We start from the raw sequence: 15,821 nt of genomic DNA, 5'->3' as shown, positions 1-15,821 counted from the left end.
GCTTCTTAAAAATTTTTTTTTTAACTTTTCTTTATGAATTTTATTATTTTTTGGCAATTTTTAAGTTTTTAATCGCAATACCTCTTTCAACAATGAATCGTTCATTTTAATAAAAGTGCAATTCTACCTCATTTTGTTTTACTTTTTTCGTAAAATTTATAACAGAAATATTTACCCTGCCATCGACGCGTATACTCGTAATCGCCTGATTTTAATTCGGAATTTTTGAAACTAAATTCCGTAACTAACAGTTCAATTAGTTATGTATACTCATCTTTGATTGGTATTTTTGATTTGGTATCTCGGTATGTAAAGAGCTCTTGCTCCATGGAGATATAAGTCCCACACATCAAATCTACACCGTAGGATACACTGCGTAAAAAGAAGATGAAAATTCAATTCAGTTCAGTTACTCGATACGAGCCTAGCTCTAAGAATCGACTTAGGAACTGAATCTTCTTTTAATCGCTTGGTTGTTCTTGGTTCAACCTGGCCAATGATTCTAGGTTCGTTCCAAATTTAACAAAATTGCGAAGAGCAGAGCTCCTTAGAAGCAGCCTTCATCACTCAAACCTTAAGACTAAACTAGGTTGGAGCTTTACGCACGAAACTCTCTGGTAATGACCTGGGTTTATCCATTCTACATATAGGGCTCTCAAGATCAACTTCATTAGATTAATTATCAAATACATATGTATGATAAAAATCTTTTAGCTGAAAGACACACTTATTTATTCTCTGCAGAATTAATAAAAATATAAAATGTCGAAATCAAATGTGCGTTAGTGTTGGAATATTTTTGGAATGTGCTATATTCCTGAATATTGCTCATCGGTCGCATTCGACACGGCATTCCACTTTTATATTATAATTAAAACTACAGTTTCCACTTGGCATTCCATGAACGTAGCAATCGTAATTCAACGATTTAATAAGTATCATGCCGTGAATTATCTCATGTACCAGGAAAATAAAATCTTGTTTATAAAACAAAATATTTCCTTCATTTAACATTGCTAATTTCTTTCATATTCTTAAGAGCGATGTCGAGATATTTACAAAGGTTTACTTAACTTTCTCTGTTCGAGCGTGAAGGTGATAGCAAGCGTGTTGATATGTTTACAACAAAGAACAGTACAAAAAAATTAACCTTGGTATGTAACTCTTCTAACTGAAAGTTACAAGAGACGGTAATAAAAATCTACTTATAGCTTCTTATTTTGGACCTTGTAATTCAAATAACATTCATATTCAAGGGCACAATAATGTTGACATTTTTATCTTTTACTTCAGTAAACTATTTCCTTCGTAGCGGCGATGTCGAGGTAATGGATATACAAAAAGACGAAGACTGGATAATATTTAGCTGAAAAAAAAAGATAAACATTCGCTAAATGTAACGGCGCGATCAACCTCTGATCGCAAGGTTGTGATATGTGATACAAACAATACTAAATCGGTGTCCAGTTACTGCTCGCGACAAATTCACAGCGATTTTTAACTTTCCTACAAGCACACGGCTCGTATCAATACAGATCTCGCCGTAATCATTCTAATTATCTTTTTAATACAGCAATTACCGCATCGAGCAGTATCACAGCAACTTGTAAATCGTTTTCAAATGCGCGCAGTACCTTAATATATAAAAGGGACTCACCATTTCAGCATAAAAGTAGATATATAACGATATGCCTTACAGAGGAATAGGTTTGCTTCGCTCGTTTCAAATCCGCACGTTTCTGGAGACCCAAAGACTTTGGAAGCTCTAAGAAATTATAACAAATTAGATAAATTAAATGAAAATATCAAAATTACAGCATGATTATTTTGCGAGAGTACAACATTGAATAAAATGTTGCGATATATTTTTCAAATGTTAGAATACCGTGTCGTTATTTCTTTGAATTTCATTTCTAAATAAGAAAATTTTAATAAAAACAAATAACTAATGGCACTGAAATGAAAAATAGTAGTATCTTTATAGTATACTATATTTACAAGTTACAAATGAACTTATAGCTATAATATTTGAGATTCCACAAAATATTCTCATAATCTATCTTGTTTTACTTGCTAAAACTTTCCCATTCATTTTCTTCTATGGATTTCTGCTTCTATTGATGTTTTATCTAATCAATATATAGAAAACTATATGGAACTATATATAGAGAGACTATATAGAAAAAGATAACTTTAAAGCAGTTCAGTTTATATAAAAAAGAACATTTTTATAGTTTGATATTGTAATATTGCAATATTTTTACCCTTATGGGAGAACTGTTTATAAATTTAAGGAAAATAATCCATCGGCACACCAAATATATTGAAATGACTAAAATATAATTTCGCTTCATAGTACAACTGTTGACAACTCGAAAGCTTGTAAAATTAACAAAAGTAGACACTATTTTACAAGGTATGACAAAAAAAGGCATGACAAGGTCCTGAGACTGATGATTTTTAGCATGTAAAGATAATTTTTAACATGTATTAAGGCATTGAAAGACTATGATCTTAACATATGTTCATAACGTGTATCGAAATTAGAGATTTCGTGTCTGTTATTTCATGTCTAATCGTAAAATATGAACAATAAGGACATGAACTGTTACTAAAATGGATTTAAAACAGCAAATAATCATAGCAGTTTAACTCTCCGATTCCATAAGCATCTATACATTCGTGTTCTCTTTTACTTCTTCTGTAACATGAGCCAGTTGATACCGCAAGTTTACACTTATAATACTTTAGAGGAACGTATACGTGAGAAAAACATATAAATGTGCAGGATAGTGAAATATGGTAAAAAGTCTATAACTTTTAATAAAAAAAAAAGAGAAACAGAAAGAAAATATTTTGCATGTACTTAAAAATAAACTTTTGAAATACATTGTTTTGTATTGATAAAGATAGAAATTAACAAAATTTCCTATATTGCATCACAAACTGTATTATGAAAAGTTAATCGTTAGCGATGACCATGTGAGCCCATATACAATAGTTACAAACACATATTTTGATGCTTAATTTTGCTAATTTTCATTTTTGTACATATTTCTAACTAATCGTCTATTAACCTCTCATCTGCAACCTTATTCTTATTGGCGTTGTTTGCGTGCTGGGTCTTTCGAAACCATGCAGATTTTGTTTAGATTCTTTTCTTTTAAAATATCCTCAAGAATTCTTGAAAAATTCACTTTCGAAGTTTCTAGAATATTATCTAATGGTTTTTATCGTTACGTGGTTTTCATTTTCTTAAGCAAAGCAAAATTTGAACAAAAATATGGATAAAATGAAGAATCACTTAAAATTACTGTGTGTGAAAACGACCCAGTGTGTAGACGAGGGGGTCACACAGATAAAAATGTACAGATCCATTAACTTACGCAGTTATCGAAAAACATAATTAAATTAAAGACGTAAATTCCGTATTCCTTAATTACCTAATTACACGCGAATATATTTTTATTACACGTTTAAATCTATATGTATAATCTACATATTACTATTTATATCTTTGGTACAGTGTAATAGTATAGATTAAATTACACAATCCAAACTAGAATAACTTAAACAAGAACAATCCTTAGTTGTATAAACATATATAAAATATTTACCCTGAATAAAGCAATGAACCATTTTACATATTTTCGTATTTGTGCTCGACGAAAATTTAACAAATTAACTGCGTAATTCTTCACTTAGTACTTATTACTAACTGATATACGCGTGGCAGGTACGAAATTATATCTTCTGCACGATGGTACATCTTACCACATCCGAACCGAAAGGACGAATGTACGATACCCGTCTTCTGTTATTATAGCGTTAATACCGCTCGTTGATTGGCTACAATCCTGAATACAATATGGAACCTGCGCGCGATCTTTGCGCAGTCAGGTATAACAATACATACATATAAACATATAATATTCAAATGTTAAAGTTGGCACTACTTGTTCAAAATCACATTTTAAATCAATCGAGAAGGTTTTGCTTTTTTAGCGTGAAATATTCCCTGCATTTAGTACTACTTGGGAAGAATTATTATTAGAATTATCATTAGAACATCATTATCAATTGTATGTAATAAATTTAGTATTTTGAAAGTCAACCTATTCCTTTAAAAGATACAAAAATAATTATCGAATTTTTAATGAGCCTTTCTGAAACAAATGCAGATGTTGAAAATGTTTTTTTCGTTGATCGACGTTTATTTATCTGCTCGGAAATAGTCTTCAACAATGAACTTAACAATTAATTATATTGTCAGCTGTCATGAAAGTAAAAACTAATATACGATATAGTTGTGAAGAATTTTTAAACATATTAAGAGAAAATGATGAAAGTTTAAAAGAGGAATATTCAGAATCGTTCAAGGGGAATATTTAGAATCAAAATTTTTCAATTGAAAATAAGGAATAATTAAATTAAATTAAATCTATACAATTAAATATTTTTTTTGCAAGAAATACAACAGAATTACTATAATGGTATTTTTTCATCCTAGTAAAACTAATACTAGAACTAGATTTCAGAAACCTCTGTTTCTAATTAATAACGTATAATTAACATATGAATTTAGTCCAGGTTTTTACAGTTTCGAATCACGACACGTAATAAGAAAATTAAAACAAATAGATATATAACCATCGTATCAAGATACATTATGTTTATTTCTCAAAAAAAACTTACGCGGTGATTATACATCAATAGAGACAATTTTTTGCAACGTACTAGATAAACGAGTGTAAGAAATTATCATTTCATTAGTCTAATTCTTCGATAAAAAAGCAGTTCAAATAAGAGAGGAAACACGCGTAAATCTCTCAAAGTGAGGTGAAATCCAGTGAGATCGTGCTTTCAAGTTATCTTAGAAGGGACAGAGAAAGGAAAATTCGTTACCCCATTACCAACAATTGCCTCTGGCCCTATTTTTGTTAAAAGTACATTCGGCTTACTTGTATTTTATATTCAGTTTTGAAGGTTATATTCAAGTTTAAAGTTTTAATCGTTTAATTATACTTCCAGTAACAAAATATTTCAGAAGCAGTCAGTCACTATAACCGGTCGTTGGTATGAGAATGATTTTATCATGCGAGAAGAACGTTGCGAAGGAAAATGTACATGTTAGGATTCTCGAGGAGGACAGGCGGGTCGTTTGGGAAGGATTCGGTGACTTCTAACCGGCTCGTGTATGCGAACGAATAAGTACGATGTTCAACGTTTGCGTAGAATACCACTCATTTTATATATTCTACGTCTTCCGTCAGTTAATTTAATGATATAATTTATGTTGGGAGCAGCAATTGCATTCAAAACACCAACATATTACATGCAGAAAGTAGATCAACGGGTGCAATGCACGTACAGCTAAAAAAATCGCCGGATGATGCGACGAGCGAACCATTATCTTTTCAGATGTTTCTTCTCAATGCACGTTCCGCCACAACCACTTCACGTCGAGGTAATTTAAAGCTTTTATACTCGAATATAACTATTATTTCAAAAATAAGATAATGTGTAGAACAATAAACCTGGAAAAATGTCAATACGTTATACAGGCCACAAGCATCGTTAGGTTGAACATCACTAACGCACTACAAGTTTTTACTTCTGTCTAAAACAACTCGGTTATTATCCGTTACAAATATACAAAAAACACATACTTACATCAGAAAAGAAACCATAGAAAACATAAGCAAAGAATACGATATCGAAATAGAAAGCGAACAATATATATTAATAATACAACAAAATAAATAGCAAATAACTAATAAAAGAAACTCTTTTTTCCACGTGCGATATTTAACGCAACTGAATCTGAGACAAAAACTTTGCTTTTAATGCGTATCATCACTATCATCAGAATCACTATCTTGTGGCCCATCTCGCATATTGAATTTTTAATATATTTTCGTATAATGCCTATTATAATGACGAAAAAAGTGATCTTTTTCCGTACAGAAAGCTTTATGTTACAAAGGAAATACTAATACCTTGTTCCAGTTTTTAATAAAATTAAGACATCGATCCATATTCCCTCCATATTGACTTATCATTGCTGTTTTTCGTTTTTTGTGGCTTATAATCCACAGTCTATCCGAATGTATCAACAGCGAGACAGGCAAGCTAGGGAAAACGTTAATATTAAATACAACAATACTAATACAATAATAATATACAATAATAATACAACAATGCAAATTATGACAAAAGTGATTAATTTAATAAAAGGCGGAAATAAAGCATTGGTGCACCGAAAGTAAAAATGTTTTTCACAAGATATTAATGCTGATTACGAAGATTGACATTTGCATACTGACGTACACTAGCTTAATTCATTTTAGCGGACAGTACGTAGCACTTAAGTAATTTAAGGAACAAGGACCTTAAATCTGATGTCTAAATAAAGGAAACATGATCGCCGAGAAAGCGAGCCTCGTGTTTTCGCCCGACAATTTCATATCCCTGCGTGTTTCTGAAGCCTCGGAACAAGCAAGCACACCCGATTCTGATCTCGCATGTAGCTTCATTCTTTCTTTTTTAATAATTGATATCGCGGATTTAGCGACAACCAAACCGCCCATTATTCTCGCTTAATTTGATAATTAATGACATTTAATTAATGACATTTGATAATAATAGCAGAGAGGAAATTTCCTCTCTAATATCAATCATCATTTCCGAGTAAATATCAGCAAAGATTTAATTTAATTATTTTGATTAATAAGCAAATATATGTAACGAAAATATGAACTAATCGTTTCTAGTAATCCAAATTTTTGTTTTCAGTAATAGAAATCTTTACTTCCTTAGTCTTTCTTCATACTGGGGAGCGTGTGTAAATCGCTCATGCATACATAGCAGGTTTCTTTCTTTAATGGCCGTTGGTTCGGTATCGAACTCGACTTTGATTTTGTAACATTGGTTTTTGAATATTAGAAAAATTGTTTTATACAATATTTACCTCTTTTTCTATAATTAATAATTCTTCCTGAAATTTCATCTCAGATAGTGGAAGCAAAGACACTAGCTTGAAGCAAATTGATGTACACACAACAATATTAAGAGTAGTATTATGCCATATGCTTCATGCCATCAAGGAACAATTCCTTACCTTTGGATAAAAACCTTTTAATAAAATATCAGTCCACAATATTATTGCATCCTCTTCTATTACTGACCTGTATAATGTATTTTTATATATTCTAGAGACTGGTTCATTTGTAACCACTTGTACAAAATATCCAACAATTGCACAATTTACGACTTGTTACACCAGCTTATCTTCCTAGTAATACTGATCTTAAGTTGTTAAAAGGACATTAAGCTGCAACCTCTAGAAATCTATAAATAAATATTAGTATAATATATATATAGGAATATGTATAAAATGTATATGAAAATACTTAAAATGTGTAAGCATAAACATACTTTCCACAAACATCATCAAATATTTGTTTCAATGGCATTAATGTATCCAGATTGAACCCACTCATTTCTTGTATCATTAAATACCATGTATGATGTAGAATATCTTTGTCTACAGTGATTATGTTCAATAGTTATATTAATATTGTTACCATGTACATATAAAGCAGCTATATACTTTGATAGACTACAACTGTTACAGCGATATAAGTAGTTGTTTCGATAATCAATATTGTATGTACAATCATTGTGTACATACACAAATAAATCTGCTCCTGTCTCAGGAAATTTCTGCATCTGTGAAACATATATTTATAAATGTCGCGAATCCACCCAACAAAGAATAAAATTGATGCAAGTTCCAGGTCAAAATATATCATTTAATGAAATTATTACATAGTAATATTGCAAAACATAAGACAAGTTATCTTTAACTAGAGAATGCAAAATAGCGCACATAATATGATTTTCCAGTGATAATGAAATTTTTTAAATAAATTATCAAACAAACTGTCTTGGTCTGAAAATATTCATTCATGACATTCATTTAAATTGAATGTTCTAAAAGCTATCACTATATTTTACATAAATCAACAATTTTAGATCAAACAATGTAAACCAACATCCTTCATATAATGTGTAAAGGAAAGTTACCAATGCTTTCATAATTTGCGTATATAGCTATAAAGATAAATAGTCTGAGGTTATTTACTATTGACATATTCCCTCGCAATAGACAAAACCTGATAATGGTCGAATTAAAACAATTCACTTGTATCGTGTATTTGGTGTATACTTACACAAAAAATAATCATTTCATAATTTTCACAATATAGTTTTCCATCTCCATAATGTTGAAGTAGATAATTGTTTAACACTAATTATATCACCTAATTATACCACCTGCAACAGATAAGTCAAAAAGACCACAAAGTATTGTGTCCATTCCTCTTAAGTCTATTTTTCATAGACAGAAAATACTTATCTGAATTTCTTTTCTTCCTTAGCTTTCGACTGACGTAAATACTATTAAGTATATGGAATTGTTCAGAAGCTGCCACGACAGATGTATATATTCATATGTAATTCCTCAGTACTTCATACTTCTAGACATATTTTAAGTATTGAATTACTCACGGATCGTTACACAAATACTATATACATATTGCATGGATTCAAGATACAGCGAACTTCGCTTAATTAGAATTGATAAATGAGATAATGTATCAGGTTGTCCGAAAAGTTTCTTTCATAAGGTGATAATAGATGAGCAACAATTTCTGTTTTATATTATTTTATTGAATTAGATATGATCCATTTCGTTCTATTTCTATTATTATATTCGTGCATAATTCAATAAACAAAAAACATTGTGCGTCTATTATTTCCTTATAAAATGAAAGAAACATTTCGGATAACCTAATAATAATACTTTAGTACTTTAATATGGATATAATCGAAATAATATTTAGAATATCGAGATTATAATAATGGCATTAAATGCAGCCTTTAAAAATAACTAACTTTATCATGCCAGAAATTAACCGATAAACAATTTTAATTAATCTAAGCACATTTGACACTTTCATAACTGGAATCAATAAGATTATTAAATTATGGATCGATTAGAGATGTCAATACACGCATAACCTTAAATCGATTATGCATTACGTCAGTTAATAATGTTCTCCTTATGCCTTAGATAGCAGCACAAACTAGCGAAAATGCATACTGGTAAGACAGTTTCTTCAGTTTCTAGCGGTAAAAGGATTTTAATATATTTAAATATATGAATATTAATATTAATATTAATAATATATTTAAATATATTAATATGTAATTATGTACTTAAATATATTAATATATTACATATTAATATATTTAAATATATTCAGGTAATTTTAGGGAGGAAGTTTGTCAACTTCCACCCTGACATCTCTTTCCGAATTTCCACTCTTCGCATATGTCTGTTCTCCTTCGTAATCCACTTTATCGCCACCTGCACCAATCTGGCGCTCTCCGTCGTCAGCTAAGATTCCAGGCTATGCCAGCTTATTTTCCTTTCATTGAATCGTCGATTATTTCCTATATTTTTAAATTGAATTTCACATTTTCAGCATGGACTCCCACAAAAGATCAAGAAGCAATCTTGCCGTAGCCTTCTAGTATACAACGGGGAAGGATTTGGGGTTCACTCGCTATATCAGTTATTTTACAGTCGTCAAATGACCGCCGCAGGGAGACTTGTTCAGGCATCACCCCCCTCCCCCCAGTGGATACTAGGGGGTCCGAAATTTCCTGCATCGCAACGTTCTTCTCTCTGTTTGCACTTTCTATGATTTTTATATAAAAAGATGGGTAAGCCCTGTCGTCATCGCATTACTACACTCGATTGACCACTTACTTTTTTGCATCCTGTTCAGAAAGTCAAAGTCATGCGAATTGGTTTCAGGAGGATCCGCACAGAGATGTGGTGAGTGAACCGTTGGACTAAAGAGGGGCTGTCAACTTTACCAAGTCGCCCACCTAGGACAGGTAAATACTTAGGATCTAAACCAAACTTATCTTTTTGAGGAGATATCAGTTCCATCGTGGTTTTTCACTCTATCTGTATGCAAGCTTGGAGAGTCGAGAAAGCTCTCTTTAGTCTCCTGCTGCCCAGACCTAAACCAAAACCAAAAACAGAAGCTAAAGCTAAACTTAAACTTAAACATCAATTTCTTAAACTTAGCTATTTAGAAAGCCATTAGCTTTGTTAGTAATAATAATAGCTGGGTCTTTGTTAGTAATAGCAAGCGTCTGTTCTTCATTCTTAGTTAAGGTTTGACGGTGTGCGTATCGCAGAGTTATATGCAAAGAAAGAGTGGATTTAAAAAAGTGGAAACTGGAAGTTATGAAAAAATATGTATATTTGTTGCAATATGATGAAAGTCGAGTTATTGGCTTAAAACTTTCTCCTAGTAAATTTTGCGTGTTAATGTCTTACTATTAACGTTATATTAAAATTGATGACGATTACAACGGTTTCAGAAACGTTGAAGTGAAAGTACGAAAAAAGAAGAGAGCAGGAGTTTGTTAACTCATTAGAAGAACTTTTCAACATCGTTCATAACGATACGTCATCTATAATCAAAATTGAAGAAGATAACTTGTTCTCTTAAATAGACTAAGGTCAATGATTGTAATACTTGAAACTATACCTGATACAAGATTATCTTTGCGTATAAAAAGATGTATAGCTGATATTGTAGAAAGTACCCAAGTAGATATTAGGTGTTTAGTTCTTAAAAACAATTGTTTTGGATAATATGGAAAACTATGTCTATATCGAAAATTTCATTTCAGAAGAAAGCTGAAGATTTGAAAACAGTTAATGATACCGCAGAGTAAGGCGTAAATCTGGCCAATATCAGAATGTAATAATTTATTAACAAAAAACCAAGAAGATAAACAATATATTTTACAAATATTAGAACGATATTAGCTTGACAAAAGCTTGATGCTCCCCCAACTTTTCAACGAGCAATGGAATCTTTGTTACCCGGAATAACATGATTTGTGTATACAGACAATATAATTATTTAGCAAATTTTTGGAAGAATAATGGACAGTAGATTAAAATTGCAACTTAATAAATGGCAATTCTTGCGTGAAGAAACAATTTATCTGCGCTATATAATTACCAAAAATGGTATAAAGTCAGACCCGTCAAGATTAGAAGCGATTAATAATTTTCTCTTTGGAATTGACATTATCGGAAACTTATAGAACATTTTTCACATATTGTGGAACCTATTCGGGTTCCAAATCCAAAACCTTCGGAATTCAGATGGCCTGACGGGGAACAAGAAGCCTTTGACATATTAAAGGAAAAATTGACAGCAGCACCACTGTTACAATAAACTGATGTTGCAAAACGATTTACGCTAACGACGCATCGGATAAAAGGGAAAAGATTTACCGGTAGTTTTTGCAAGTAGTTTTACCAAAACACTGGAAGTTTAAAAAAATCATTAACCCTTAGAGTGCTGAATACTCGGAGCCTATGCCATCCGTACGGACGGCACGCTGCCAGCGCTGACGATCGCTGTGGACTGAATACTTTTTCGCTATACTGAACTCTGTTGATTGACTATCCAAAGCGCAAATCGTAATAAGTTATACTAATTCTTTTGTACGAGATTAAATGATTCAAGAGGGCTATTTTTTAGTATTAATTATTTATTATAAACATTAAAATTTACAATAAACTAGAATTTGGTTAGTAAACTAGAAAACAATAAACTAGAAAACAATAAAGTAGAAAACTAAATTTAGTAAATATACCACAAGTTAATAATTCAATTGTGCGTGAAAAATTTCAAAACAATCATCGATACATAATCCGATATCGCATTTTCTGTCGTTCCCTCTCTTATTTTTCACACAAACAACACATTTTCTTCTTGATAATTGTGTTGTGCCGGCACGATTATTCTACCAAATGTCCAAATTGGACAAATTGTGAATGCAAAGTATTAAATAAAAAAAAAAAGAAAAGACAGTTTCTTCGAACGCGGCATTAACATTGAAATGCATTTATATTTACCTCACATAAACGTAATAGTATTACTTCTACGTAGGTGCTCGGAAAAATTGACAAACGCATATATGCGTCCTTAGTTCACAGCGATGGCTTTCGCCAGACGCATATATGCGTCCATAGCACTCTAAGGGTTAAAGGCTCAGATGCATTTGTCACAGGGTAAATTTGACTCATTATGCGTGAAGATAGCTAATCCCAAGCGCCTTATCATGAGTGGCCGCTAGGGTAACATCCAGTCACTCTAAACATATCATACTTCCATACGACAAAAGTCTTTCTCCCACTCCAACAAATAAAAGAATATAAATACTCCTTCCAAAATCACCCGAGCTAGTCTGCAGTCTGTATAAGTCTGAACCACCCTGAACTTTAAAGTGTATCGTTGCAAACCACGAACATCATAAAAAGTTTACCATTAATCATTGTATAAGTGTGTGGAAATAAAGAGCTCGATCTCCTGTTTTGAGACCGACATTTTTTCTGTCATTTTGTTGAATGATTACGTGGCACATTGCACGTGCTTATACGGAACGTGCAATCTAAGCGCAAATAATAATATGATACCTGTAGAGTCCAACAACTATATCCTTATCTCGTTACTATAAGCAGATCATATAAGCGGAACGTTTATACTTACTGCAGTTATAATAATTAGTTATAAATACGTTTCACAATTAAAATGCGAGATCAACGAGTCAGCGAATAAATAATTCGTAAAACGAGAGGATGGAACAGAACTCCAGCATATTACAAAACCAACCGCCAATCTTCATAGATAATAAACACTAATCGTAATCGTACAGGACTAAGCCGAAAACAAACTATGTAAAAATTATTATTTAAACTTGCCTATGTTATGACTAGACTGCGGATTTTTATGCAATTTCATACTTTTCTGAACAAAACTAAAGAAATAGAATCTATATAGAAATTTGTTTCATCCACTAAAAATTATAGAAACTGCTCTGATTTCAATAATTTATGTATTTTATGTATTATATGCGAATTTTTGCAGTCTAGTTATTACTATTGTATATTTCTATTATTTGACGTATTATGTAAACTGGTTATTATCTTTGTAAAGTGATATATTACGTTATACAGAGTGGGCCAGTAAAAACGATCAACTGAAATAACTCCTTACCTATTGATTTAATCAAAAAATATTTGAAATAAAATTTATTCTATTTCAGAGACCCAACCGGGTGAATATACTTTGACTTTTTAATACCTTACATTCCTGGAGATAAGTTGATGTTGAGTTGAATCTCTTATAACATTAACCGATTCAACTGGACATTCTCTATGAGAAAGTATCCACCTGTTTACGTCGAAAACCCATTAGTTCGGCAGATATTTTATCTTCGATTTATCAAATTTTATGTACGAAAGATCAGGAAAAACGTAAAGTGATATTCTTGTGTTTACGTTGTCTTTTATATGTTAAATTTCACAAATTGAAGTTAAAATATCTGCTGAACTATGAGGGGTTTCCGGCATAAACAGATTAATATTCCTTTGTAGAAGGATGTCCAGCTAGGTCGACTAACGTTATAATAAATATACAATACCGTTTGATAAACTAGGCAACCTTGATATCTCAAAAGATGTAAAGTATTAAAAAATCGAACTATATCCGATGTTTCTCAAACACGGTAAATCTCATTTCAAACATTATTCGATAAAGTCAGTAAGTAACGAGTTATTTCCCATGGTCATTCTTACTGACTGGTCCTGTGTATTGTGTATTACCATACTTATGTATATAAGCAAAAGAAAACGGAGGAGAAGAAGGAGAAGAATAAATATTTCATAATAGATTAAATTACAAGTGCACTTTCTCCAGGGCGGCGGGTGGGGGATATGTTGTGCCCGGATGTGCGACATAGGAACGTCCGAATCAGGGACACATGCCGCACGAGGTCACCGCGAAGTGCATCGCCGAATAACCAAATATGGTCATCCCTACCTTCCAATCAAACTAATGCGATTCGATAAAAAGCCCGTAATTCGCCATCAAAAATCTTCGGTACGAAATCAACCAAGTGACCACCTTTAAACACAGTTCAGATGAAATACCATCTCGTTCCTCTTTCGATACTCTTTAAACGTTCTCGAACTTAGTTACGTCCTCAAATCGTTATTGGATCCTGACGAGCGTAATCAATATAATTACTGTTAATTTATATCTAACAGAAATTTAAGAAATTAAAATAGTTTGGATTATCAAATTTTTAACTTTTTCAGTGGCAGGATATTATAATCCTACTACTTTTGTAATTTTGTGTAGATATAACAGATGTATGTAATTTTTGTAACATTGTATTTTACATTCTGTCACTTTCTTCTTCGTAACAAAAATTGCAGCGAATAAATTATGTTACATGTTAACAATGTGTCTGAATACGTTAAAATAATTCGCAGAACTGGCGTTTTTACTATAACGTTTTACATCTCAGAGGTGCACGTAGATTTTTGTATATAATCCTGCTAAAAATCAAATTTCATTTGATTGATTAAAAAAGATTGATTACATTAAATCGTGTTCTCCTTAAAATCATTCAACTCTTCTCTGGAACATTTCCGCGTATAGATAACGATATTTTCTTGAAAATATTTCACGTTACAGTCATGGATGACTGATATTGTATTACGATGCATGATCTTGTATTATGCATGTACATACAATGTGTACATTTTGCTCGCTTCTCGGTGTATAATATCTGCGTAAACATCGGTACTCTATCAATAGAATATTTATAATTTGCACGTTAATGAAACAATTTAGAAGACGTTATATATTCTGAAGAGAGTAAGTGGGCATGTGTCTACACATACAATTATATAATTACTACACACGTGATAGGTTCCTTGATTTACACGGGTCTAGGTAAATGTAAAATGCGAGCAAGGACAAAGTGAAGGCAATGTTCAACGTGGCAATGGAATTCTCACTGTGCTTAGAATAAGAATGACGTAATCTCATTCAGGCTATATGTTACTATTTACTATTATACAATGATAATAAAATGTACTAACAATAGAATGAACTCACGTAGTAAATCTTATATAATATGATGTAACGGAATATGATATAAAATTTTTCTCAGAATTGAGAATTTTAAGTTGAAAGAACAAGTTTTATGTCACACATACCGAAATAGAAATAGAAATAGTGGCAAACATAAAGTATCCGTCACTATATATATATATATATATATATTATTATAATCGCACGCTATATAGAATATTTATTACTTTGAAAAATTAATGCTGTTGTGAAAAGAAAATTTCAGGTATCTATATTTGTAAAATACATTCTGACGCTATAAAAGATACTTATACGTTACAAACTGGAATCTTAAAGTTGCTATAATCTTTGAAAGATTTAACGTTCAGAATAAAGTGAAATAAGAATTGTATGTACATGGTAAATTTACGGTTATTTTTAATTTCTGTTTCTAATCATATATACCGCATTATTTAACGATTTAGTTAAATTTTTTTGCGTACTAAACAAGTAAAGGAAGTAAATATTATAGTGCTGTAGGATAAAGTAACGGGATTTTCTCTCGATTAAGGTTTCGTTACACGAAACGATCCACTTTTGGTAACGAGAGACACTTGTATCCTGCAAAAATTAAAACGTATATACTACATGAATCGTCGATTAATGGAAATCAAAATTTTTGTAATTTTCATTATATCAATATTACTGATATTTCCCAAATTAAGAGAAATTCAAATACAACCTTATTTGAATTACACAAAGAGGAAAGATATTAAATTGAAGTACTATGCT

At 31.5% G+C, this 15,821-nt stretch overlaps 2 long non-coding RNA genes across 2 annotated transcripts; one reads left to right on the top strand and one right to left on the bottom strand.

The window, feature by feature from the left end:
- Positions 1 to 853: 853 nt before the first annotated feature.
- On the bottom strand, positions 854 to 4,013 carry LOC122574029. The gene is made up of 3 exons (XR_006318874.1): positions 3,618 to 4,013; positions 1,658 to 1,765; positions 854 to 1,366 (listed from the first exon to the last, which is right to left on the bottom strand). It is a non-coding gene; the product is annotated as an uncharacterized LOC122574029 (long non-coding RNA).
- Positions 4,014 to 4,629: 616 nt separating this feature from the next.
- Positions 4,630 to 9,969, top strand: LOC122574030. The gene is made up of 3 exons (XR_006318875.1): positions 4,630 to 5,467; positions 9,552 to 9,792; positions 9,887 to 9,969. It is a non-coding gene; the product is annotated as an uncharacterized LOC122574030 (long non-coding RNA).
- The last annotated feature ends 5,852 nt before the right edge of the window (positions 9,970 to 15,821 follow it).

Source organism: Bombus pyrosoma, linkage group LG13 (genome assembly GCF_014825855.1).
Source record: "Bombus pyrosoma isolate SC7728 linkage group LG13, ASM1482585v1, whole genome shotgun sequence".
In the NCBI taxonomy this organism is placed as follows: Eukaryota; Metazoa; Arthropoda; class Insecta; order Hymenoptera; family Apidae; genus Bombus; species Bombus pyrosoma.
Note: the sequence above shows the minus strand (reverse complement) of the source record. Positions and strands in the feature narration are given on the sequence as shown.